The 26,154-nt window shown below is 44.6% G+C and overlaps 3 pseudogenes; all 3 read right to left on the reverse strand.

Moving 5' to 3' along the window:
* Positions 1–5,082: 5,082 nt before the first annotated feature.
* Positions 5,083–5,201, reverse strand: LOC143937761 (5S ribosomal RNA; annotated as a pseudogene).
* A 14,100-nt stretch (positions 5,202–19,301) lies between these two features.
* Positions 19,302–19,421, reverse strand: LOC143937056 (5S ribosomal RNA; annotated as a pseudogene).
* A 95-nt stretch (positions 19,422–19,516) lies between these two features.
* LOC143937717 (5S ribosomal RNA) lies at positions 19,517–19,635 on the reverse strand (annotated as a pseudogene).
* Positions 19,636–26,154: the final 6,519 nt, after the last annotated feature.

Raw genomic sequence — 26,154 nt, forward strand, 5'->3', positions numbered from 1 at the left:
CCCATTTTCCATCTCAAAGGGGAAGGGAGGGTGTCCCATTGATCTTTATAGTTGCTGTCGGGTGGTAATAGAGCGTTTTAATCCATTGCATCATTCTTATTCCAATGCCCATTTTTTCCAGCGTCTGAAACATGAATCCCCAGTCCACCCTGTCGAAGGCTTTTTGCACGTCCGTCGACAGTAGCAAGGCCGGGGATTCTAACTCCGCCCTCTGCGATATCAGAAGGAGGGTTCTTACCGCATTGTCTTTACCTTCCCTCCCCATTACAAACCCGACTTGGTCCGGATGGACCAATTGATTCATCAAAATGTTCAGTCTCCCTGCTAATATCTTAGCGAATAACTTAGTATCTTAGTACGATATTGGTCGGTAACTGGAACAGATCGTCTTGTCCTTTCCTTCCTTGTGAATTACTATTATTGAGGCTGTCAGCGCGTCTTTGCTCATTTCGTAATTTAACCCTAGGCCATTCATATAGTTGCAAAGTCTCGGGGTCAAGATATCTTTATACTTTGTATAATAATATGTTGTTAATCCATCGGGTCCTGGGCTTTTCCCAGGGGCCGAATCTTTTAGTGCTTTATTTATTTCTTCCTCTGTAATGGGGCTTTCTAGTATTTCCTTTTCATTTTCAGAGATCTTAGGCAAGCCAGCGTTATTTAAATATTCCTCAATCCTCCTATTTTTATTTTTTTTTCCTCCCGCTATATCCTTTTTATTTTTATTAACTGCGTATAGGCATTTATAATAAGTTCTAAATGTTTCTGCTATTTCCTTCGTAGTATATGCCATAACACCCTGTTCTGTTTGAATTCGCTCTATGTAGTTTATAGCTTTTTTCTTTTGCAGCATTTTTGCTAGGTGTTTAGTGGATTTATTGCCTTCCTGATAAATTTCTTTAGCCAGTTGACCATAAATTCTTTTTGATTCCCGATCCATAAGCTCGCGTAAGTCCTCTCTTTTATTCACTAATTTTTGTAGGAATTTTTTATCGAAGGCTCCCGTTTTATGCTGTTGCTCCATTACAAGAATTTCATCTCTTAATTTATGTTTCTTGTTATTCCGTTCTTTTTTTTTTCTGGTCCCCAACGCTATCAAGATCCCTCGGATATATGCCTTGTGGGCATCCCACAAGGCTTGACCCGAGGTCTCCTCTGTAGCATTTATTATAAAGTATTGTTCTAATTCTTTACGCACTACTTCGTACCCCTCTTTGTCCTGTATTAATTCTTCATTTAATTGCCACGAGAACCCTTGTCTATGTACGCCAGGGAACGACATTCTCAACTTTACGGGGGCGTGGTCTGATAATGAGGTTATTTCAATATTAGTTTCTATTACATTTTCGAGTAGTCTATGTTCCACAAATATGTAGTCAATTCTAGAGTACGTCCCGTGCACGGGGGAGTAAAATGTATAGTCCAATATCCCCACATGCTGGGCCCTCCAAGCATCTACCAACAGGAGAGTGTTCAGACTATGTTTTAACTTTTTTAGTTGTACGCTACTTGTCCCCGGTGCACCCGACGTACTATCAATTCTAGATTCCAGGCAGAAATTAAAATCTCCCATCAAAACTACATAGCCTTCTTGGAACTTCTGTAATTTAACTAAGATGCCCCTTAGGTATTTTATTGGGTTTTTATTTGGTGAATATATATTGACTAATGTGCATCTCTTGTTACCCAGCATTCCCTTTAAGAAGAGATACCTTCCCTCTGGATCCGTCTCTTTGGCCTCTAGGATAAAACGAATATTCCTTGCAAATCAAATTGCTACCCCTCTCCCTCTATTTGTTATTGTGTCACCATAATACCAACACGGATAATCTTTAGAGTAAAGCCTAATCTTTGAGACATGGGATATGTGTGTTTTCTGTAGGGCGACCACCTCCGCCTCATAATGCTTTAATTCTTTCAAAATTTTTAACCGCTTGTTGGGTGTGTTTAACCCTTTCACGTTATATGTTAAAAAATTAAGCACCATTGATAAAATAGATCAGGACAAGCTTTTTTTTTTTTTTTTCCCCTGTTTTTTGAACAGCACTAGGCCCAACTACATTAGCCATGTTTACCTTACCTCTCCTAGGAGGGTTCTTTACTGACATTACCCCTGACCTACATCCGGCCTTAGACTTATTGATTGGCCCGGTAATCCTGACCATCTCTAAGTCTTATTAGATCCGAGGTGGGGTACAGTGTTTTGCCTCCCCCCCTCCCTCCTCAAGATTATAAAAGGGAGAGGAGGGTAGGGGGGATAAACCCTCCGCGCCTGTGCCAAGACCACCTTACAACATCACGTAACTCCCCCCCCCCGGGACCCCCCCCCCTCCCCCACCACACCCCCCAACCCTTGTCTGTCCAGCCTGGTAGGGCTGGAACCTGGATCCCCAGTCTCTCACAGAATCCAGCCAGCTCTTCTGGGAATCGCAGCCTGGCTGATCTGCCATCTTTAGATCCTACAAGACATGCCGGGAACCCCCAGCTGTATCTTATGTTCTGTGTTCTCATCTGGTCTAACAGAGGTTTTAGGAGCCGCTTTCTGGTCAGTGTTTCTGAGGCAAGGTCTGGAAAGACTTGTAGATCTGCCCCTGCATATTTCAGTACTACTCTCCCCCTTAATTTTGACCATATCTCTTCTTTGTCTTCACAAAATCTGAATCTGACAATAATATCACGTGGCTTAATGATTCCCTCACTCCTTATTTTGCCAATACGGTGAACCCGTTCAATCTTTGGGAATCCGTCCTCTCCTCTGTCCAAGAGTGGGTTAAATATATTTTTGATAATTTCCTTTAGGTCTTCTTGTTTATTTTCGGGTACCGAGCGTATTCTTAGATTTTGTCTGCGATTCCTGTTTTCTTGATCTTCAAGTTGATATAAAATTTTCCTCTGATTTTGGTATGCTATTTTAATTTAGTTCTTTACAATACCTAGTTCCTGGGCCTGCCTTTCCATACTTGCCTCTACTTCTTCCACTCTATTTAATAAATGTCCCAAGTCCGATCTCAACATACCAATCTCCGATTTTATAGCGACTTCGAGTTTTGAGAGCATTTCTCTCAGTATTCGCTGTGTTATGGATTGATCCTCCCCCTGATGCTCTTCGTTTTTACTTAATTCCATTTCGCTTTCAGTTGTAAAATCGTCGCGGGAATGATCCCTGTTTTTTTCGGGTTTTTTATCTAGTCCCTTCTTCTTCTCAGGTTTCGGAGGTAACCTTTCCGACCCCTCTCCACTTGGGCTGCCCCCTTGGGTCATATATTGTTTAATTGTACAGTCTGCTGCTGTATTTTTGGGGGTTTTAGGGCCCCCCCCGAGCGTTTTGTTTAGAGGATTTACTCATTTTATCTTCCTTCACCACGCTAGATTGATTCGCCCGTGTGTTATCTTAGCGTCCTGACACGGAGGAGCGTAGTATACTGGGTCCTTATAGGGTTCCCCTTATTGTCTTTTCTATGAACAGTTGGGGGTTATGACTTTACTTTTCACCCAGTCCACTTATTGATTCTGTACAGACCGCTCCTCCTCCTTATTTGTTGGGCCTGTATAACTCCCTTAGGGGCGTTTAGGGAGGGTGGGCCGTTCACACTGAGACTTATGATGCACTGAGTTTTGTGATATTAATCACAGGCCGATATAATTATAATCTATTTAATATGTTAATCTTTAGGTTTGAGGTAGGCTGTATTACCAATTGGCTCCTATGTCATCTGGTATGTTATCGAAGCAGTAGAATAAATTTGGGTTTGTCTCGCCAGTTAGTAGGCCCCAGGGTGTACTGCGCCGTTGGTGGGGGTATAGGGAGAATATAGGAGATAAGGAGGACAAAAAAAAATACCCCACTTTCCCCTTTGCCCTCCTGTTTTCCCTTTTTCAACCCCTTTATTTGCCACTGTGAATCCAATTACAAGTATACCCCTTTTCAGGAACTTCTGGAGTATTTAACAGCCTTTAGTGTATATCGCTTTACCTCCTATTTAGTTTGCCTGAACAATACGATCCTTCAACCAAAATTAGACCTTCTTCTCTACATTTGAACCTTTGCATATAAATTCAGTACACATTTCCAGACCTAAAATGACCAAGAAAAAAAAGGGGAAGACGGCCTCTAAGGTGCAGTTTGTATGTATATACTTAATGCATTAAAAGCGCCCAGTAAGAGAACTAGTAGCACCACATAGCCCAGCATGACCCAATACAACACAACCTGGCCCAAGTTAGACAGCAAGATAGAATGGCAATACTACAGACAGCCCAGTTTCTTATCTGCTCAACGTTGCTTTTCCTGGTTCTGGTCCTGGTTCTTTCTTCCTGTGTGTGTCCTCATCCCTTCTCACTCGCTTGCAGGAGTTTAGGCTATGGCTGGGACTCTGTGCAGCGATGGACGCTAAGGAGATCCGACCGGAGGGGGGGGGAGGAGGGGGAACGGGGGGGGGAGGAAGTGGAACGGGGGGGAGGAGGCAGACAGCGGTCCCGCCGTTGTATTTATTTCCCTGCGCTAACTGGCAGGCGGGCGGGTTCCGGAGCGGTGACGGGCAGAAGATCCGCAGCATAACGCCGGAGCCTCTCACTCTCCGGCTAAGTTACGTGGAGCGCACCGTCTTCCCGTTCCGGCCGGCTTCACACTAATCCCTCCCTCAGCCTCTGCGTCCTACGTCATGACGCCTGCTACGGATCGCCTTTCTCCAATCCAGGTACTAGCAAGGCCCAACCCTGTTTAGCTTCTGAGATCAGAGGAGATTGGGCGCTTTCAGGGTTATGTGCCCATAGGCAATCTCCTAGGGCATTCTCAACCCTCTTGACAAATGCCAAGATAGTCACCTTGAGATACAAGCGAAAAAAAACAGGTCAATGTCAATAACATAAAAAGAAGAATATTCCAACGCCATCTCCCATCCAGGTACTAACTAGGCCCAACCCTTCTTAGCCTCAGAGAAGAGAAGAGATAGGGCTCTTTCAGGGTGATGCTGCTGTAAGCGATCTCTTTGGGCACTCTCAACCCTCTTGACAAATGCCAAAATGGTCCCCTTGGGAAACAAGCAAAAAAAAAAACGAATCAACGCCAACAACATAAAAAGAAGCCTACAATAACTGGTATTCCCAGGTGGTCTCCCATCCAGGTACTAACCAGGCCCGACTCTTCTTAGCCTCCAAGATCAGACGAGATTGGGTGCTTTCAGAGTGATGTGGCCATAGGCAATCTCTTCAGGCACTCTCAACCCTCTTGACAAACACCAAGATGGTCACTTTGGGAAACAAGCGAAAAAAAAACAGGTCAACGCCAACAACATAAAAAGAAGTCTACGACACCTGGTATTCCCAGGCGGTCTCCCATCCAGGTACTAACAAGGCCAGACTCTTCTTAGCCTCCAACATCAAACGAGATCCGGTTACCCCCAATTTTTTTCAGACAACTGCAGGTGCTGCTCCGGGACTTTATTTGGGCGTGCAAACCGCCCAGAGCTCGTTTGCAATTGCTTGCCAGACCAAAGGACAAGGGGGGTCTGGGTCTCCCAGATCTCAGACAATACTACAGAGTGACTCTGCTAGCGAGAGTCGTTGATTGGCATTGTAATGGCCCACACAAGCAGTGGGTGGAGATGGAGATAGAGGATGGACCCATTCCCCTATTGACCTCCCCGTGGCTCCTGTCCTCCCTACCAAAAGACCTCAGAGGTCACCCCGTAGTGGGAGCTATGTTGGCTGTTGTGCGGAGGTTGTTCCGCTGCACACACATTGCTCCCCTGCCATCACCAATGACTCCGGTTATAGGTAATCCAGACTTCCCACCGGGATTTACCAACAAGAAACTGCGACAGTTGACAGTGGTGGGGAAACAGCGTCTGGGAGAGGTGTGGCCCTCGGGAGGGCTCCCGACCATGCAAACTGTCGCCGAACTTTCTGACCCTCCGCTTGACTTGTTTAGTGCTTATCAACTTCGTCACTTTCTTCTGGCCATACAAAGGGCCCCCTACACTCCTAGAGACCTGATGCCCTATGAATCCATCTGTCACAAAAGGGAACCTGTGCGACACACCCTCTCCCTCCTGTACAACCTATTGAGTAGTCAGGAGGAGGAGTCGACCCCCACCATTTATCCACAAATGGGAGAGGGACTTAGGCATCACATTTACCCCACAACAGATAGGGAAGATCCTGACCTTAGTACATAAAGCTTCCATCGCAAACCAATATCAAGAATCAGGATACAAGATAGTCTCACGCTGGTATAGAGTCCCATACCTTCTGAATAAAATGAATAGATCGATCCCGGATGTTTGTTGGAGGTGAAATTCAGATACGGGGACCATGGGACACCTTTTCTGGGCATGCCCGGCCTTGAGGAACTTTTGGGTTCCCAGCAGCATGCCTTCTACACTTGACCCAACAGCCTGTTCGAAAATACAAAAAAACCCTCACAATGCAACTCCTGAATGCCGCCTGGGCCTGCATTCCCGCACTGTGGAGCCAGCCTCAGCCCCCATCCAAGGTGCTGTGGTATTCCAAAGTCAATCATATTCTCCGGATGGAAGAATTGACCGCCACCCTTCACAACACTGAAGAGGCATTTAGTGTTACATGGAGGCCCTGGAGGTATTTTACTGGTACTCGAGACTACATTCGGGAGGTGAGCAGTGCCTCTGTCCCAGAAAACAACTGAACATCTAACGTTTACCTACGTAGGCCATGTCTGCCCTGGGTGGTTTTCCCCCCCCTCCCTTTTTGTCTTTATTTTCCTTTTTTCCCCCGTCGCCATCCCCCCACCTCCTCTCTCTCCGTCTTTGCACTCTCTTCTTCCCCCCGTCCTCCCTTTTGACTATGCCTTGTCTCCTTACTAGCCTTCGGGACCCAGAAGAACCCCAGGGTTCTGGACATGACCGGCTCTCGAAAACCCAGGCGGTCTCCCATCCAGGTACAAACCAGGCCCAACCCTGCTTAGCCTCTGAGACCAAATGAGATTGGGCGCTTTCAGGGTGTTGTGCCCGTAGGAAATTTCTTTGTGCACTCTCAACCCTCTTGACAAATGCCAAGATGGTTATCTTGGGAAACAAGTGAAAAAAAACAGGTCAACGCCAACAACATAGACCCTGGCGGTCTCCCATCTGACCCAGACCCTGCTTAGCCTCTGAGATCGGGCGCTTTCAGGGTGATATGACCTCAGGCGAACGCTTTGGGACATACTCAAAACTCTTGACTGATGCTAAAATGGTCACCTTGGGAAACAAGCGAAAGAAAAACAGGTCAAAGCCAACAATATAAAAAGATTCCTACGGCACCTTTAATTAGGTAATATCCAGGCCGGACCCTGCTTAGCCTCTGAGATCAGATGAGATCGGGCGCTTTCAGGGGGATGTGGCCGTAGGGGATTTCTTTGGGCTCTCTCAGCCCTCTTGACAAATGCCAAGATGATCACCTTGGGAAACAAGCGGAAAAAAAAACCATGTCAACGCCAACAACATAAAAAGAATCTTATGGCACCTGGTATTCCCAGTTGGTCTCCCATCCAGTTACTAATCAGGCCCGACAATGCTTAGCCTCCGAGATCAGACACGATCAGGCACTTTCAAGGTGATGGGGCCATAGGCGATCTCTTTGGGCACTCTCAACCATCTTGACAAACGCCAACATGGTTATCTTGGGAAACCAGCGAAAAAAAAACAAGTCATTGCCTACATTGGAGGCTAAGCAGGGTTGGGCAATCAGTTTCCTTGCCTGAAATAGGCATCTCAGAACTGCCATCTGGCTACCTCCCGGGTTTCCAACTCCTTCAACTAATCCCAGGAGACAATACTTCGCCTCCATCCTGGTGGAGGTTCCAAACACCCGATCAATGGTTCCTGTCACCTCTGTCCAGTAGCAGATCAACTTCGGGCATCTGCAAAACATGTGCATCATGTCTCCCCCCATGTTCCCGCACCGGGGGCAACTTGCGTCCGGCCGTTCGGCCAAACTGAAAAAGTTTACGAGGAGCATAATAGGTTCTATATAATAAGAACAGATGGAACATCCTCTGTGAGGAGAGCCACAATTCACCACAGGCAGGATTCCTGTGGCCAATTATAGCTCAGGGGGGTTTAGTACACACCCCACACTATATAAGGCCGCCAGCGCAGCGGCCTTGTATAGTGTGTTGCGGTGGTCAGGGAAAGAGGACGATAGGCAGGGACAGTGTCTTTAATGCTTGGGAACCTAGCACTGTTACAGTGGGTGTTATGTGCCTCCTGCACAGTACACACCTGAAGCTACCCTTTACTACTGGTGTTCAATTTCTGCAAATACATGCATCTGCAGTGCAGAAGTTAGAGTGGGTGTTGTGTGTCTCCTGCACAGTATACACCTTATTGCTGGTGTTCTGTTTCTGTAATACAGGAACCTAGCACTGTTACAGTGCTAGGGTGTACAGAGAAGCTGGTATATATAGAAGACTACAGCATACAGAAGAAAGGCTAGTGAATACAGAATACAGACTCGTGTATGTAGATAGGCTTGAGTATACAGAGATGCTTGAGTAAACAGTGAGGCTGGGGTACACAAAGAGGCTAATTTAAAGAGAGGCTAGTATATACAAAGATCTTAGTGTATATAGAGAGGTTAATGTATAGAGAGAGTCGAGTGTATACAGATAGGACAGTGCATATAGAGAGACTAGTGTATACAGAAGACAGGCTTGGGTATACATCCATGCTGACAGTGTATACAGAAGACTGGGTAGTGTATACAGAGAGTCTAGTGGGTACAGAAGACAGGCTGGTGTATTCTAGCTAGTTTTTACAGTCTAGTGGATACAGAAGACAGGCTGTGGTATACAGAGGGTTTAGTGTATTACAGAGATGCAGGGGTGTACAGAGAAGCTAGTATATATAGAAGACTACAGCATACAGAAGAAAGGCTAGTGAATACAGAATAAAGGCTGGCTTCTACGGAGAGGCTAGTGTATGCAGAACACTATCTAGGGTATATAGAGAGGCTAGATTATACAGAGAGGCTAGTGCATAGAGTGAAGCTATTGTATATAGAAGCCTGGTTAGTGTATACAGAGAAGCTAGTGTGTACAGAAGAAAGGATAGACTGGCCATAAAGAGAGACAAGTTTTTACAGAAGACAGTTTGGGGTATACAGAGATGCTAGTTTATACAGAGAGACTAATGTATACAGAAGACGGGCTAGGGCATACAGAAGACAGAAGACGGGCTAGTGTATTCAGAACATAGGCTAGTGTATATCGAAGACAGGCTATTGTATGCAGAAGACCGGCTAGTGCTGGTGTATATAGAGAGGCTATTGAATTTAGAGGGTAGGCTAAGTGATAACAGAAGACAATCTGGGCTATACAGAGACATTTCATCATTTCATCTAGCTCACATCTCTAATAGAGTTTGTCTCATTGCCATGTTATGCCTTTTCATTCTTATGCTAAATATAGATCACTACACGATTTTAATCATCCACGTCAAGCATGCAATAAAACTATCATACATCAAAATAAACCATGTACTCTTTTGCTCTATTTTGCATATTTGTAATTCTCCACATCAACTGTCACATTGAGTATGTGACAGTCCTGACACACCATCCTGACTTATTTTTCTTTATTTATTATTAGAAATAGAGAGTACTATCTCAAAATCCGCTTAAATCTATTCACTTCGATGAGTTCTACCGCTAATTGTACGGTAATGCAAAATGTTCACAAAACCATCCATTTGCTACCAGACATGCTGCACATACTAAGAGTAATGTAACTATCGCTCGCTAACGATGTAAACGGTTTTATTGCTTTTCTGACATTAACCGAGTATCTCTGACATTAACTAAGTATCTCTCTGCACTTTGATCTTATTAATAATAATAATAATTAAAATAATAGGATTGTGTAATGCAAAGATCAACTAGTCTAATATAAGCTTTCTCATTGGTACCGGCATTTCCTTTAAATTTAGACTAACGCAACTATTTCTCGGCCATTTTCAAGCTAAGCTTTCAATCTCTTACCTTTGAACAGCGATACTTCCTCCCTACAACATTAAGCCATTTAAATGTCCTATTGGTCGCCTATATTATACAACTCTCTGAAAAGCCTATATGTAGAGAATAAAACCAGTCTTACATGTTAATTAAACAGTTTTATTGCTCAACCAGTATCAGCTGTCATGACAAATAAACGTTTCCACTGTTTGACTCTATTTTCTGTATTTCTTCTTTTTCTCCACCTTAACTGTCACAGTTAAAACACAGTGACAAAACATTTCTTTTTACCGCAGCAAAATGTGAGAAAAGCAGTGTAAGCCGTCTTTCTGCCATATGCTTCAGAAAATTAATGTACCACTTTTATATCCATATCAATTCCACATAACCGTGAACCGTCTTACAATTTTAATATTTACTGATAGCAATTACTGATATTAAATTATGACTATACCAGTGGAAAAGGACCGCGTAATGGAACTGTGAAATTAATCATAATCTCAGCGTTAACTTAGCTGAATTATTTACGATTTACTCAACGATTTACTCAACGATTTACACTTAGATTTTTTTCATTCTAAATCTATTTAATCTTAAATAATTTATACTATATTCTACTGTACTCTTAAATTATGTACTGTTGTTCTGTATTTTAGCCGTGCTCATATTTCGTTTTATGTTGCAACCATCGAATCTCATTGCTATTCCGACATTCTGCCTTAATGAGGATATTACTTTGCAACTATCACTTGATCCCATTTGTGTATTCACTTTATCTAGACCTATATATACTGCCTCAATAATTTTCTAATTTCTTTTGCTATACTTATTATTATTATTTTATAGAGATTACAATCTCTAAATCATTGTAACAAGTTATAATGTCTACAGCTAATTTTACGTTAAAGCAAAAGTCACACAAAACCATCTTTTTAAAACCTTTTACACACTGCACATTAAGAGTAATGCAACCATCTCTCGCTACCTCTATGCAATAGGATTCTCTTTCTGACTCTATTTTGTGTATTACTTCTTCTCCACATTAACTGTCACACTGATAACACATAACACTTGCAACACATTTTTTAACAGCAGCAAAATGTGAGAAAAGCATAGCAATACAGTTTGATTACATTAAAAACACATAATGCCACTATTTTACATTCACATCATGCATTTATCATAATGTAAGCTGTCTATCACTATTAATGTTCATGGCTACTGATACATTATGCCGATAACCAGTGGAAACGGAAAACAGTCAGTGTAAGCCGTCTTCGTGCGTAACAAAATTAATGGAACGATTTACACGTTGGAATTTTCAAGCTACGTCAATTTACTCTTAAATACCCTTTAGCTGCTTAGGTCACACTTTGCTGTATGTAGCCGCGTTTACATGTAAGTAACCAATGGGGATTGACATTTCATGTCCATCTCACATCTCTAATGCAATTTGTCTCTTTGCCATGTCATACTTTGCCAGTTATTATACTTTCTCATTTGATAGAAACCTAGTCGTTGCTGATATTTCATGATTACAGCAATCATCTCATCTAATTGCTATTATGACATTCTGTCTTGGTATTACTTTGCAACGCTCTATTGAAAAATGTAAAGGTAAGCTAGATATTTTGTGTATTTCCACTTAAACTCGACCAATATATACTGTCTCAATATTATCCTTTCTAATTTTGCTAAATTAGATTATAGAGTTTGCTATGTCTAAATCCAGGTAACTTACTCACCTTTATTACGTATACTGCTAATTTTAGGATAATATAAAACCATCTTATTGCTTCTTTACACGCTGCACATATTAAGAGTAATACAATGCTACCGATGTGAACAGTTTAATTGCTCTTCTCACATTTAGCTGGTATCTCTATGCTATAGGAAACTGAATTTGTACCACAACGATCACTCATCTAATATCAGTCCACTCAGTGCTACCGGGATAACTTTTACATTTAGAGTAAAGAAATTATTTCTCAGTCATTTTGGAGCTACTGCAACTAACGCTTCCGATCTCATTTCGACTGCAATACTTAATCTCTGCTATTGCAGAATATTTAGCTGCTTAGCTCACACTTTGCTGTACGTAGCCGTGGGGATTGGCATTTCATCTCTAATTCATATTCACATTTCTAATGCAGTTTGTCTTTTTGCCATGTCATCCTCTGTTAGTTATTATGCTTTCTCATCCTTGTGCTATATTTAGGGTATATTCACTACATGATTAAAGTCACGTAATGAACCTGATTGATAAAAACCTACACACGTCGTTGCTGTTATTTCGTGTATTTCCACTTAAACCCGACCTGTATATACTGTCTCAATATTAATTTTAGAGTTATTTTGCTATATTTATTATTAGTATAAACAGATTACTATATCTAAATGCTGGTAAACCAGCTCACACTAATCCATCTAATTTCTACCTTACACGCAGCACATATTAACATATTAACATTTATCCGCTATCTCTCTGCAATAGTAAACGAAATGTGTAGATCACTCATTTAATATCGTCTTTTCAGTGCATCGGAACAACTTCTAAATTTAGAGTAATGCAACGATTTCTCAGTTTTATGAAGCTACTGCAACTAAGGCTTTGGATCTCTTTCCTGATAAATTACGCTCTGCAATATTAAGCCATGTAAATTGTCCTATTGGTCTGCTAACAATGCTATGTATAATAATACAAATCTTTCAAAAGCAATATCGTCTCACTGCAATACTTACACTCTGCATAATATATATGAATAATGCGAATAATGATAATAATGCTAATAATAAAGTCGTCTAAAACTCGGCTATAAGTAGAGAATAAAACTATCTTACATCAAAATAAACCATGTACTGCCAAACAAATAACGGCCAATTACTTAACGTCTATCAGTCAATGACTTAACAAAATAAACTTAGCACTATTTTGCTCTATTTTGTATAGTTCTAGTTCTCCACATTAACTGTCACATTGCTATCACCACTGAAAACACACCACTTTTTAACAGCACCAAAATATGAAAAAAGCACTTTACATGTTTCAGAAGTAGTTGCATTAGCAAAAAATAAAGTCCTGTCTTCTTTATACACTAGCTTTTCTGTATACATTAATCTCTCTGTGTACACCAGCCACTCAATATAGACTAGCCTCTCTGTCTTCTGTATACACGTGCCCGTAATCTATATACACTAGCCTGCCTTCTTTTTACAATAGTCTCGGTGTCCCAGCCTCTCTGCATAACACTAGCCTCACTGAATTCCCCAGACTGTCTTCTGTATACACAAGCCTATCTGTAAAAAAAAAATAGCCGGTCTTCTGCATACTCTAGCCTCTCTGTGTAACACAGTCTCTCTCTGGATTCCCTAGCCTCCATCTCTGCATACCCAGGACCTTCCTCTGTATAATCTAGCCTATCTGTATACACTAGCCTGTCTTTTGTACAAATTAGCTTCTCTGTAGCCGGTCTTCTGTATACACGAGCCTCACTGTCTACTCTTGGTTGTCTTTTGTATACACTAGCATCTCTGTATACCCAATCCTCTCTGTATACACTAGTCCACCGGTATACACTAGCAAGTCTGCATACACTAGTCTCTCTTTGTAGCCCAACTTCTCTTTCTGTATACCTTAGCCTCCATCTCTGCATACCCAGGACGTTCTTCTCTATAATCTAGCCTATGTGTATACACTAGCTGGTCTTCAGTAGACATTAGCCTCCCTGTATAAATTAGCTGGTCCTCTGTATACACTAGTCCATCTGTATACACTAGCAAGTATGCGTACTCTAGCCTCTCTCTCTCTGTATACCCTAGCCTCCATCTCTGCATACCCAGGACGTTCTTTTGTATAATCTAGCCTATCTGTATACACTAGCCTGTCTTTTGTACACATTTGCCTCTCTGTATAAACTAACCGGTCTTCTGTATACACTAGTCCGCCTGTATACACTAGCAAGTATGCATACTCTAGCCTCTCTCTCTGTATACCCTAGCCTCCATCTCTGCATACCCAGGACGTTCTTTTGTATAATCTAGCCTATCTGTATACACTAGCCTGTCTTTTGTACACATTTGCCTCTCTGTATAAACTAACCGGTCTTCTGTATACACTAGTCCGCCTGTATACACTAGCAAGTATGCATACTCTAGCCTCTCTCTCTGTATACCCTAGCCTCCATCTCTGCATACCCAGGACGTTATTTTGTATAATCTAGCCTATCTGTATACACTAGCCTGTCTTTTGTACACATTAGCCTCTCTGTGTAAACTAGCCGGTCTACTGTATACACTAGTCCATCTGTATACACTAGCAAGTCTGCCTCTCTGTGTAACCCAGCCTCACTCTCTCTCTGTATACCCTAGCCTCCATCTCTGCATACCCAGGACGCTCTTCTGTATAATCTAGCCTATCTGTATACACTAGCCTGTGTTTTGTACACTTTAGCCTCTCTGTATAAACTAGCCGGTCTTCTGCATACACGAGTCTCTCTGTATTCCCTTGGATGTCTTTTGTATACACTAGCTGCTCTTTATACATTAGCTCTCTGTATACCCAAGCCTCTCTATATACACTAGTCCGTCTGTTTACACTAGCAAGTCTGCATACACCAGCCTCTCTGTGTAACCCAGCCTCTCTCTCTGCATACCCAAGATGTTCTTCTCTATAATCTAGCCTATTTGTATACACTAGCCTGTCTTTTGCACACATTAGCCTCCCTATATAAACTAGCCGGTCTTCTGTATACACTAGTCCGTCTGTATACACTAGCAAGTATGCATACTCTAGCCTCTCTCTCTGTATACCCTAGCCTCCATCTCTGCATACCCAGGACGTTCTTCTGTATAATCTAACCTATCTGTATACACTAGCGTATACAGACAGACTAGTGTATACAGAGGACCGACTAATGTGTACAAAAGACAGGCTAATGTATACAGATAGGCTAGATTATACAGAAGAACGTCCTGGGTATGCAGAGCGCTCAGCTTCAAGGTATGGCCAACGTGAGTAATATGAGGGACACTCCTCACCCCCGCCCCCACCTACCAGATCTGACTTTCATCCCCTTGCCCTCTCTGACCCGGTCATCTGGTGGCAGTTTTATGCACTCCCTGGCCCCCACCCATTCATAATCCTTACCGACCTTTCCTTCCGCTGCTCACAGGAACACACTGGATGACTTGTCTAATTAACCAACTTGTACAAGACACCGCTATCCTCCTGTGTGACACCGGTCCCCCTTGGAGGCTTTACCCATCACTGTTTGGGTGGTCCCTGCCTCTCCCTGGAGGCTCCACATATACCACAACAACATTGTCAGAGGGGCACCACTTGACAGGACACGGGGCTGTCATGCCGGTGGCATCTCCCATTGGAGGAAGGGATGATGGCCCCAACCCCTTGGCAGCAGGTTCTTTCATGTACAGACCAGGGCGGCTCATCTTCCCTTCTGGAGTCTTGACCTTAGATGGGGGGGTTGCACTTTGGGGGGTCTGAGTGATACCTAGTGCGATGTACTTGAAGGGCTTGACATTCCCGCATATATGTGGTTGCGCCCCTCGTCCCCCCGTCTGGCTCCCACCTACTCTTTGCCGACACTGCCTTCTGCAGCTTTCGGGGACCCTGGATGACTTATTTATTGAGCCTATTGGTACGAGACACTGCTTTCCTCCAGGGTGACTCTGGACCCCCCTGGAGGATTTACCCCTTACTGTTTGGGCGGTCCCAGCCTCCCTCTGGATGCTCTACACAGCCCCCGATGGCGATGCAGGAGAGACACTAATTGGCTTGCCCCAGGACTGCTGCTCGGGTGAAGTCTCCCGTTGGATGGAGGGATGGTGGCCCCAGGCCCTTGCCTGACGGATTTTCCATGCACCGACCAGGGCTGCTCCTCTTTCATCTTGATGTGGTGACCATGGAGGGGAGGAGTTGAAATTTATGGGGTCCGGGTGTTTGCTGGTGGGAGTGCGCTAAAGGACTTGACATTTCCGCATGTTTGTCCCCTCTCCCCTGTTTCCCCCCTCCCTTCCCCCCCCTTCCCACTCTTCCCTCCTTTCCCCCCTTCCACTCCCCCTTTTCCCCTTCCACTCCCCCTTTCCCCCCTTCCCTGCCCCTTTTCCCCCCGGGGCGTGGATGGGGGAGAGGGGGTAAGGAGAGGACAATCTGCCAAAGGGAGAAATGCATTTGTTCGGGGACTGCATGTACTTTAGGGGTGTGGGACGGGGGGTGGTGGATCCCATTCTGTGATGCCTTTTCTGTTGTGACCGGCTCCCTCATGCATGCCTATGTTTAGGGCGAGCCGAGGAGACCCCTCAGTGCTGATAGTTATATGCTTTACCTCTGTTTTGGTTATACTATTGTTTTTTGGTTCTATGATGTTACTGATTGTCTTTTATTTGCATACCGGTATCAGACGTGACATTTACCACTGCCGGGACTGGGGGGACTAGGATTCGGGGGCTCCCTCTCCGACCTGTCTACCCACCAACCCAAGTAGGACAGCGCTTTAAACCCAGTGTACATCTGGTAAGGGCTATAGCATAATTGTTCTGTTTTAGTATACCCTTCCTGTACTGTTGAGTGCGGATAACCCTTAATTTCCCTCTCCCCCTGGGGTTGAGGTGCCCGGCCTCTATTTCCCTTTACCTTTCCTTCCATTTGCCCTTCCTTTCTCCCCCTTAGTTCCCACCATGCATTACCTACCCAAAACCTACCTTGGTTCAACTTTCTTTGCTTTTCTCTGACGTCCCCCTCCCCGAGGAGCGATGGCAGACTCAGTCAAGGTCACCTCCCTAAACTTTAAGGGACTGAACTCCCCTGAAAAACGGTGGATCCTCCTGTGAGAACTGAAGACTTCCTGTACTGATGTGGCCTTTATACAAGAAACACATTTTAAAAATACTAGCCTCCCCTTTCTATGGTCGAGATCCTTCCCTAAGGTCTACCACTCTACTAACCCCTCCTCTAAGACCAAGGGAGTCTCCATTCTGATCTCTAGCAGGCTCCCCTGGGTTCTCCAGGATTCTCTGGTGGACCCTGGGGGCCGATATCTTTTTCTTAGGGGCCACATTGGAGAGCGCCTTTTTACATTTGCCACTGTGTACGCTGCCAATGATTACCAAGACACGTTCCTCAGAACTACCCTGCACAGATTATGTGACTTTCGGGAGGGCCAGTTGATATTAGGTGGGGACTTTAATGTCCCCTTTCGCCATCGGTTGACACTTCTGCCTCTTGCTCCTCGTTCCTCATTTCCTCTAGAAAGCGGATTACTAAGTGTTTACTAAATGACCAATTAGTTGATGTCTGGCGTCTGCAACACTCTGGGGAAAGGGACTACTCTTTTTGCTCTTCCCCTCACAAATCATACTTCCTCCATCGGCCATATTACTTGGTCCGACCACGCTCCTGGGGCGCGTATTGGACTGGAATCGAAACAAACTTTCTAAGCTCACTCCCGAATTCCGCTAAGAAGCACCATGTGGTGCTATAAGTATTTACCCACAGAATTTATGTCACATCCCACTATAGTGGCTTAGTTGAAAGTCAGTCACCTGATCGCTACCCAAAACACACTCACGTCTTTGACTTCCCCCCTATTCCCTATACGTGGCCATGCAACCTTTGAACTGGGGACCCACTTAGAAATTCCAACCTAGACAATGCGTCTAAATTCGTCATTGATGGAAAATGGCCTTCTTTCTCAACCCTAACAGATCCGACAGGGCTTTTCCAACTGCCTTTTTGGAGAGCGACGCAACGACATCATTTTCTCCATTCCATCCCCAATCCTCAAACGTTCGCCCGCCCTCAGACGGAGTTTGAGACTCTATGCAGGAGCGAAGGCCCTTTGGCCCACATTCTCTCTCAAACAGATTATCCACACTTAACCTGTCTGTCCAACTGGGAAAAGGACCTTAATTGCTCATTTTCCCCAGCATAGAGACAACGCATTATCACTTTGGCTCTCAAAATGTCGCTGTGCACGAAGATACAGGAGACGAATTTTAAACTTCTCACCAGGTGGTATTTGACACCATCAAAGCTGCAGAAATGTTTCCCCTCTTACTCGAACATATGCTGGAAGTGTGGAGAAGAAGAGGGCACGTTGCTGCACATTTTTTGGTCCTGCCCCAGCTTGGTGGACTTCTGGACAGAGATCCGATGCATAACACAAAAATTCACAGACTTCTCCATCAAGGAAGAGGCTGCATTCTTTCTCTTGCACCATTCACAGATTCCCATTAAGAAGTATAAAAAAATCAATTTTACGGCATGTGATAAATGCGGCGAAATCCTGCATCCCTCTCTATTGGAAAAAAATGTTCCCCCCCTTTCATTACTCACTGGCTTAGGAAAATAGAGGACATTAAAAAAAATGGAGGAATTGATCCTCACATCACAAGGTAAACAAGAATTTTTTAAACAAACCTGAGACATCTGGAATACCTTTATATTCTCGCTGGAAGGATGTCGCCTGCTATCGCCTTAGTGCTCTGAGCTTTCCTTGACTGGCCCCTTGGACAGTGGCTGCCATCGTGTCTCGTCCCCTCTTCTCCTTTCCTGATCTTTCAATCCTTCTCTTTTCTGCCTTCCTCCCCTATCTCTCACCCCCTCCACCCCCTCTCTCTTTTGGAAAAAGTGGAAAATTGGGAATGACGGCCCCACACCCCCCTCTGGATGGATTATGCTGGAGGGACCTGGGGTTTGTGTGACCCTGGATCTTGGTATAGTACTTTATCCGTGCTTTGAATCATTGTGATTGATGGAAGGCAGACTCACAGTTGCGAATATACCTGTATCAAGTATTGTTCAGCTGCTTTTTGCTCTGTATTTCTCTGTTGCATTATGTACTCGGGGGACCGTCTTCCAATATTTGGAGAAAAAATTATATTTGAAAAAAAAAAGAAGCCTATAACACCTGGTATTCCCAGGCGGTCTCCCATCCAGGCATTAACCAGGCCCGACCCAGCCTCTTGACAAAGGAAAGATGGTCACCTTGGGAAACAAGCTAAAAAAAACAGGTCAAAAATAACAACATAAAAAGAAGCCTACGGCATCCAGTATTCCCAGGCGATCTCCCAATCAAGACACTAACCAGACCAGATCCTTCTATGGCACCTGGTCTTCCCAGGCAGTCTCCCATCCAGGTATTAACCAGGCCTGACCCTGCTTAGCCTCGAAGATCAGACGAGATGGAACAGATTCAGGGTGATGTGGCTGTAGCCAATATCTTCAGGCACTCTCAACTCTCTTGACAAACACCAAGATGGTCACCTTGGAAACAAGCGGAAAAAAATAGCTCAACGGCAACAACATAAAAAGAAGCCTACGGCATCTGGAAATCCCAGGCGGTCTCCCATCCAGGTACTAAACTGGTCCCAATCCTGCTTAGCCTCTGAGATCAGATGAGATTGGGCTCTTTCAGGGTGGTGTGGCCGTAGGAGATTTCTTCAGGCACTCTCAACCTTGACTAACGCCAATATGGTCACCTTGGGAAACAAACAAAAAAATCAAGTCAACACCAACAACATGAGAAGAAGTCTACAGCACCTAGTATTCCCAGGTGGTCTCCCATCCAGGTATTAACAAGGCCTGACCCTGTTTAGTCTCTGAGATCAGACGAGATCTGGTGCTTTCAGGGTTATGTGGCCATAGACGAGCTCTTCAAGCACTCTCAACCCTCTTGACAAACACCAAGATGGTCACCTTGGTAAACAAAAAAAAAAAAACAAGTCAACGCCAACAACATAAAAAGAAGCCTTCAGCACCTAGTATTCCCAGGTGGTCTCCAATCCAGGTACTAGCAAGGCCCGACCCTGTTCAGGCTTATGTGCCCATAGGCAATCTCTTTGGGCACTCTCAACCCTCTTGACAAATGCCAAGATAGTCACCTTGGGAAACAAGCGGAAAAAAAACAGGTCAATGTCAACAACATAAAAAGAAGACTACGGCACCTGGTATTCCAAAGCCATCTCCCATCCAGGGACTAACTAGGCCCAACCCTTTTTAGCCTCAGAGATGAGAAGAGATAGGGCTCTTTCAGGGTGATGCTGCTGTAAGCGAACTCTTTGGGCACTCTCAACCCTCTTGACAAATGCCAAGATGGTCACCTTGGGAAACAAGCGAAAAAAAAAAAAACGAATCAACGCCAACAACATCAAAAGAAGCCTACAATAACTGGTATTCCCAGGTGGTCTCCCATCCAGGTACTAACCAGGCCTGACTCTTCTTAGCCTCCAAGATCAGACGAGATTGGGTGCTTTCAGAGTGCTCGGACTCTTTCCCCATCACTAATGGCAGGGGGGCCTCTGTCTCACCTAATTTTTATTCTGACACTGGAACCACTTATGTGTCACGTTCAGAATGACCCGAATATTACTGGCATATCCAAACCCTCGGCACACCACAAAATAGCGGCGTACGCTGACGATCTAATTTTTTTCGTCTCCAATCCACACATTTCGCTTCCCAATATACTCGCGGCTCTCCGGCGATACGGCAGCCTATCAAACTATAAAATCAATTGCACCGTCGGCTGTATTGAATATATTGGTCCCGGATGGTGAGGCCAAGAGGCTCCGCTCCGCTTTTCCATTCTACTGGGCTGAAAAATCTATACGTTACCTGGGCGTTGACATCGCAGCGGATTTAGCGCAATTGTACCCACTTAATTTTGTCCCTCTCCTGGATAGATAGAAATCTGATTTGGGAAACTGGCATGCTTTAACACTGACCTGGTTCGGACGCTGTAATGCATTCAAAATGACGGCCCTCCCGCGGATCTTATACATGTTCCAGACATTACCGATCCGCTTACCCCCAATTTTTTTCAGACAACTGCAGGTGCTGCTCTTGGACTTTATTTGGGCGCGCAAACCGCCCAGAGCCCGTTTGCAATTGCTTGCCAGACCAAAGGACAAGGGGGGTCTGGGTCTCCCAGATCTGAGACAATACTACAGAGTGACTCTGCTAGCGAGAGTCGTTGATTGGCATTGTAATGGCCCACACAAGCAGTGGGTGGAGATGGAGATTGAGGATGGATCCATTCCCCTATTGACCTCCCCGTGGCTCCTGTCCTCCCTACCAAAAGACTTCAGAGGTCACCCCGTAGTGGGAGCTACGTTGGCTGTTGTGCGGAGGTTTTTCAGCTGCACACACATTGCTCCCCTGCCATCACCAATGACTCCGGTTACAGGTAATCCAGACTTCCCACCGGGATTTACCAACAAGAAACTGCGACAGTTGACAGTGGTGGGGAAACAGGGTCTGGGAGAGGTGTGGCCCTCGGGAGGGCTCCCGACCACGCAAACTGTCGCTGAGCTTTCTGACCCTCCGCTTGACTTGTTTAGTGCTTATCAACTTCGTCACTTTCTTCTGGCCATACAAAGGGCCCCCTACACTCCTAGAGACCTGACGCCCTATGAATCCATCTGTCACAAAAGGGAACCTGTGCGACACACCCTCTCCCTCCTGTACAACCTACTGAGTAATCAGGAGGAGGAGTCGACCCCCACCATTTATCCACAAATGGGAGAGGGACTTAGGCATCACATTTACCCCACAACAGATAGGGAAGATCCTGACCTGAGTACATAAAGCTTCCATCGCAAACCAATATCAAGAATCAGGATACAAGATAGTCTCACGCTGGTATAGAGTCCCATACCTTCTGAATAAAATGTATAGATCGATCCCGGATTTTTGTTGGACGTGAAATTCAAATACGGGGACCATGGGACACCTTTTCTGGGCATGCCCGGCCTTGAGGAACTTTTGGGTTCCCAGCAGCATGCCTTCTACACTTGACCCAACAGCCTGTTCGAAAATACAAAAAAACCCTCACGATGCAACTTCTGAATGCCGCCTAGGCCTGCATTCCCGCACTGTGGAGGCAGCCTCAGCCCCCATCCAAGGTGCTGTGGTATTCCAAAGTCAATCATATTCTCCGGATGGAAGAATTGACCGCCACCCTTCACAACACTGAAGAGGCATTTAGTGTTACATGGAGGCCCTGGAGGTATTTTACTGGTACTCGAGACTACATTCGGGAGGTGAGCAGTGCCTCTGTCCCAGAAAATGACTGAACATCTAACGTTTACCTACGTAGGCCATGTCTGCCCTGGGTGGCATTCCCCCCCTCCCTTTTTGTCTTTATTTTTCTTTATTTGCCGGCCGCCATCCCCCCACCTCCTTTTGACTATGCCTTGTCTCCTTACTAGCCTTCGGGACCCAGAAGAACCCCAGGGTTCTGGACATGACCGGCTCTGGAAAACCCAGGTGGTCTCCCATCCAGGTACAAACCAGGCCCAACCCTGCTTAGCCTCTGAGACCAAACGAGATTGGGCGCTTTCAGGGTGTTGTGCCAGTAGGAAATTTCTTTGTGCACTCTCAACCCTCTTGACAAATGCCAAGATGGTCACCTTGGGAAACAAGGGAAAAAACACAGGTCAAAGCCAACAACATAAAAAGAATCCTACGGCATCCGGTATTCCCAGGCGATCTCCCAATCAAGACACTAACCAGGCCAGATCCTTCTATGTCACCTGGTCTTCCCAGGCAGTCTCCCATCCAGGTACTAACCAGGCCTGACGCTGCTAAGCCTCTGAAATCAGACGAGATTGGGTGCTTTCAGAGTGAAACACGCCCAACCCTCTTGACAAACGCCAAGATGGTCGCCTTGAGAAACAAGCAAAAAAAACAGTTCAAAGCCAACAACATAAAAAGAAGCCCATGGAACCTGGTATTTCCAGGCAGTCTCCCATCCAGGTATTAACCAGGCCCGACACTGTTTAGCCTCTGAGATCAGATGAGATTGGGTGCTTTCAGGGTGATGGGGCCGTAGGTGATCTCTTTGGGCACTCTCAACCCTCTTGTTAAACGCCAAGATGGTCACCTTGGGAAACAAGCGAAAATAAACAGGTAAACGCCAACAACATAAAAAGAAGCACATGGTATTCACAGATGGTCTCCCATACAGGTATTAACCAGGCCGTATACTGCTAGGCCTCCGAGATCAGATGAGATTGTGCGCTTTCAGGGTGATGTGGCCATAGGTGTTCTATTTAGACACTCTCAACCCTCTTGACAAATACCAAGATGGTTATCTTGGGAAACAAGTGAAAGAAAAACAGGTCAAAGCCAACAATATAAAAAGATTCCTACGGCACCTTTAATTAGGAACTATCCAGGCCGGACCCTGCTTAGCCTCTGAGATCAGATGAGATCGGGCGCTTCCAGGGGGATGTGGCCGTAGGAGATTTCTTTGGGCTCTCTCAGCCCTCTTGACAAATGCCAAGATGATCACCTTGGGAAACAAGCGGAAAAAAAAAACCATGTCAACGCCAACAACATAAAAAGAATCCTATGGCACCTGGTCTCCCATCCAGTTACTAATCAGGCCCGACAATGCTTAGCCTCCGAGATCAGACAAGATCAGGCACTTTCAAGGTGATGGGGCCATAGGCGATCTCTTCGGGCACTCTCAACCATCTTGACAAACGCCAACATGGTCATCTTGGGAAACAAGCGAAAAAAACCAAGTCATTGCCAACATTGGAGGCTAAGTTGGCCAATCAGTTTCCTTGACTGAAATAGGCATCTCAGAACTGCCATCTGGCTACTTCCCGGGTTTCCAACTCCTTCAACTAATCCCAGGAGACAATATTTCGCCTCCATCCTGGTGGCCAATTACACCCGATCAATGGTTCCTGTCACCTCTGTCCAGTAGCGGATCAACTTCGGGCATCTCCAAAACATCTCCAAAACATGTGCATCATGTCTCCCCCCATGTTCCCGCACCGGGGGCAACTTGCGTCTGGCCGTTCGGCCAAACTGAAAAAGTTTACGAGGAGCATAATAGGTTCTATATAATAAGAACAGATGTAACATCCTCTGTGAGGAGAGCCACAATTCACCACAGGAATCCAATGGCCAATTATAGCTCAGGGGGGTTTAGTACGGCGCGGCGGCCTTGTATAGTGTGTTGCCGTGTTCAGGGAAAGAGGACGATAGGCAGGGATAGTGTCTTTACTGCTTGGGAACCTAGCACTGTTACAGTGGGTGTTATGTGCCTCCTGCACACTACACACCTGAAGCTACCCGTTATTACTGCTGTTCAATTTCTGCAATACATGCATCTGCAGTGCAGAAGTTAGAGTGGGTGTTGTGTGCCTCCTGCACAGTATACACCTTATTGCTGGTGTTCTGTTTCTGTAATACAGGAACCTAGCACTGTTACAGTGCTAGGGTGTACAGAGAAGCTGGTATATATAGAAGACTACAGCATACAGAAGAAAGGCTAGTGAATACAGAATACAGACTCGTGTATGTAGATAGGCTTGAGTATACAGAGATGCTAGAGTAAACAGTGAGGCTGGGGTACACAGAGAGGCTAGTTTAAAGAGAGGCTAGTATATACAAAGATGTTAGTGTATAGAGAGAGTCGAGTGTATACAGAAAGGACAGTGCATATAGAGAAGCTAGTGTATACAGAAGACAGGCTTGGGTATACATCCAAGCTGACAGTGTATACAGAAGACTGGGTAGTGTATACAGAGAGTCTAGTGGGTACAGAAGACAGGCTGGTGTATTCTAGCTAGTATTTACAGTCCAGTGTATACAGAAGACAGACTGTGGTATACAGAGAGTTTAGTGTATTCAGAGAGTCTAGTGTATACAGTCGGCGAGTGTATACATAAGACTGGCTAGTTTACACAGTGTTTACAGAGATGCAAGGGTGTACAGAGAAGCTGGTATATATAGAAGACTACAGCATACAGAAGAAAGGCTATTGAATACAGAATATAGACTCGTGTATGCAGATAGGCTTGAGTATACAGAGATGCTAGAGTAAACAATGAGGCTGGGGTACACAGAGAGGCTAGTTTAAAGAGAAGCTAGTATATACAAAGATGTTAGTGTATATAGAGAGGTTAGTGTATAGAGAGAGTCGAGTGTATACAGATAGGACAGTGCATATAGAGAGACTAGTGTATACAGAAGACAGGCTTGGGTATACATCCAAGCGGACAGTGTATACAGAAGACTGGGTAGTGTATACAGAGAGTCTAGTGGGTACAGAAGACAGGCTGGTGTATTCTAGCTAGTTTTTACAGTCTAGTGTATACAGAAAACAGGCGGTGGTATACAGAGGGTTTAGTATATTACAGAGATGCAGGGGTGTACAGAGAAGCTAATATATATAGAAGACTACAGCATACAGAAGAAAGGCTAGTGAATACAGAATAAAGGCTGGCTTCTACGGAGAGGCTAGTGTATGCAGAACACTATCTAGGGTATATAGAGAGGCTATATTATACAGAGAGGCTAGTGCATAGAGTGAAGCTATTGTATATAGAAGCCTGGTTAGTGTATACAGAGAAGCTAGTGTGTACAGAAGAAAGGCTATAAAGAGAGACAAGTTTTTACAGAAGACAGTTTGGGGTATAGAGAGATGCTAGTTTATACAGAGAGACTAATGTATACAGAAGACAGGCTAGGGCATACAGAAGACAGAAGACGGGCTAGTGTATTCAGAACATAGGCTAGTGTATATCGAAGACAGGCTATTGTATGCAGAAGACCGGCTAGTGTAAACATGCTGGTGTATATAGAGAGGCTAGTGAATTTAGAGGGTAGGCTATGTGATAACAGAAGACAATCTGGGCTATACAGAGACATTTCATCATTTCATCTAGCTCACATCTCTAATGGAGTTTGTCTCATTGCCCTGTTATGCCTTTTCATTCTTATGCTAAATATAGATCACTACACGATTTTAATCATCCACATCAAGCATGCAATAAAACTATCATAAATCAAAATAAACCATGTACTCTTTTGCTCTATTTTGCATATTTGTAATTCTCCACATCAACTGTCACATTGAGTATGTGACAGTCCTGACACACCATCCTGACTTATTTTTCTTTATTTCTTATTAGAAATAGAGAGTACTATCTCAAAATCCGGTTAAATCTATTCACTTCGATGAGTTCTACCGCTAATTGTACGGTAATGCAAAATGTTCACAAAACCATCCATTTGCTACCAGACATGCTGCACATACTAAGAGTAATGTAACTATCGCTCGCTAACGATGTAAACAGTTTTATTGCTTTTCTGACATTTACCGAGTATCTCTGACATTAACTGAGTATCTCTCTGCACTATGATCT

This window comes from Lithobates pipiens, unplaced genomic scaffold, assembly GCF_037356315.1.
Source record: "Lithobates pipiens isolate NorthernLeopardFrog02 unplaced genomic scaffold, aLitPip1_a1.2 Scaffold_28, whole genome shotgun sequence".
NCBI classification, from domain to species: domain Eukaryota; kingdom Metazoa; phylum Chordata; class Amphibia; order Anura; family Ranidae; genus Lithobates; species Lithobates pipiens.